This window comes from Octodon degus, unplaced genomic scaffold (genome assembly GCF_000260255.1).
Source record: "Octodon degus isolate 3935 unplaced genomic scaffold, OctDeg1.0 scaffold00132, whole genome shotgun sequence".
In the NCBI taxonomy this organism is placed as follows: domain Eukaryota; kingdom Metazoa; phylum Chordata; class Mammalia; order Rodentia; family Octodontidae; genus Octodon; species Octodon degus.
In genome coordinates this window covers 7,415,199-7,417,424 of record NW_004524708.1, presented here as the reverse complement: position 1 = coordinate 7,417,424, position 2,226 = coordinate 7,415,199, and the positions used below count along the sequence as shown (strand labels likewise).

Sequence of the window (2,226 nt, the reverse complement as noted above, 5' to 3'; positions counted from 1 at the left end):
CTTGAAATGTTTCCAGTAAGTGTCTACTACTAATCTATATCCTACCTTCAATCAAGAAGAGAATCTTAATGTCAAACACAAATTAAAACCCTGAATTGACTTGTAGAGAATTTCTCAGAAGCACATTTTTTAAACTTTTGCTTTATTTTTTTACCCATGACACATTTTTATTTCATGTACAATGTAGTGTAAATTAACCTCCACTTCATATTTTGTCAAAATACTATCTTCATCCTTTGATCTCGTCATGTTTCACACACTCTACCCAGCACACCCATGACTAAGAACAGAATACTTGATTACAGCAAACACAGGAATGAGAGATCTGTTCGAAATCTCAGCAAAAGCTATTAAATTGATTAAAAAGAAAATCCTCATTATGAAATATAAAAGACTGATCCAAAAGGTGAGCTGTTATACCCATTCCATTATGACATACAGTACAAAGGTACAGAATGAACATGGGCTGAGAAGTTACTGACATGTTACAGAGCAACATATCATTAAGGAGGCTGTTCTGCTTCATTTGGTCTGAAAACTACTTGGACAGTGCACCTCCTGATTTCAGAAGCTGCAGTCTTCTCATGAGGGTCTTTCAACAGTTTAGTGCTTAGTGTTCTTAGCACAACACCACAACTTAGTTCAGAAGGTATTTTGGCAACTTTTCATCTTAGCAACGATAGGGGCTTTTGAAAAATAAGGTTTTAAGAAGGCTTGTCATTTTAGGGCTAAATTTTAATATGATGTGAGTTTGAACTCTTACATTTAAAACAAAACCTTAAATTTACTGATTGGTTCAAAATGGTTTTATGGAAAAATTAATCTGTAACAAAAACTTGGCATTGAGTGTGAAGAAGGCTCCACTGTTTTTTGAGCAAAGCGTACAAAGGTTCCAAGGGTCAGGACCAAGAACTAAGGACTTGGACATTCACAACAGCAGACATTTTCTCTTCCTTTTCTTGACAGGAGGTGGGCAGAGAGCTGCTCTGATAGCTTCATCAAACACTGTCTTGGGGCCTCTTTGGGTGAGAGCTGAGCACTCCAGGTATTTTACAGCACCAGTCTCCTTAGCCATGGCCAAGCCCTGCAGATAGGTGATAGGAGTCAGCTTCTTCTCTTTCAGTTTCTCACACCAGGGAGATGGCTCAGTGGAATAAGTGCTTCCCTGGCAAGCACAAGGACCTGAGTTCAATCCCTGGTTCCACCAAAAAAACAAAATCACTCTTTCAGTTTCTTGATGGTGTCTGTTCATCCCTCAGATCAAGTTTTGTTCCCACAAGGATAATGGGAGTGTTGGGACAAAGGTGTGGTACTTCCGGTTACCACTTTGCACCGATATTTTCAAATGATGCAGGACTCACAAGGGAATAGCAAATTAAGAACACATCTGTTTGCGGATAGGAGAGAGGGTGTTATCTGTCATAATCTTCTTGTCCATCCCATAAGCCCAGATTCACTGGTTTTCCATCTACCATAACATTGGCAGAATAGTTGTCAAAGACAGTGGGGCTGTATTCTCCAGGAAAGGCATTGGTTGTACTACTGATCAGTAGGCAAGTTTTACGTACAGCTCGTCTCCCACCACCACACACTGAATGGCCTGCATCTCAGCGCTCGCTAAACCGTGGCGGCCAGGCGCTGAGGCGGAAAGCGGCGGGCTCGGGAAGCGGCGGCCAGGCCGGGTGCTGGGACCGCTGTCCATGCCGCCTTGCCCTCCACCGACGAGAAACCGAAGCCGGGTAGCGCCCACCACCCAAGGCTGAGGAAAACTGCGGAGAAACAGGAAACGGCCGCTCCCCTCCCATCCGGCCTCCTTTGCCACCTCACCCCCGCGCCGGCGCAGCGGCTCCCAGGCTCCGCGCGGCGCAGCTCCTGCCCTCCTAAACTTTTGTTTTAAAATAATTATAGTTCCACATACACAGCAAGAAATAATGCATAAAGGACTCTTGTACCCTTTACTCAGATTCCCCATGGTGACGTCTTGCAAAATGATAGCACAAAATCACAAGACATTAACGTTGATATGCTCGGGACCTGAAACAGTTCCTCTCTGCAGGCATCCCTCAAGGCCCTCTCCCTCGCTCTCCACTCTCTCTGTGTCTTTGACAGTCCCTGCTCTGTTCTCCGTGTCAGTCTCTGTGTCATTTCAAGACTTATAAAAACTGGGATCCTACAGTGTATAGTGGAAGCTTCCGGGACCCAGCTGCTTAATTCTGTAGTGACCCA

General features: G+C 44.4%; 1 pseudogene; it reads right to left on the bottom strand.

Annotated features, from left to right (window-relative positions):
- Positions 1-928: 928 nt before the first annotated feature.
- Positions 929-1,875, bottom strand: LOC101579226 (annotated as a pseudogene).
- Between the last annotated feature and the right edge of the window lie 351 nt (positions 1,876-2,226).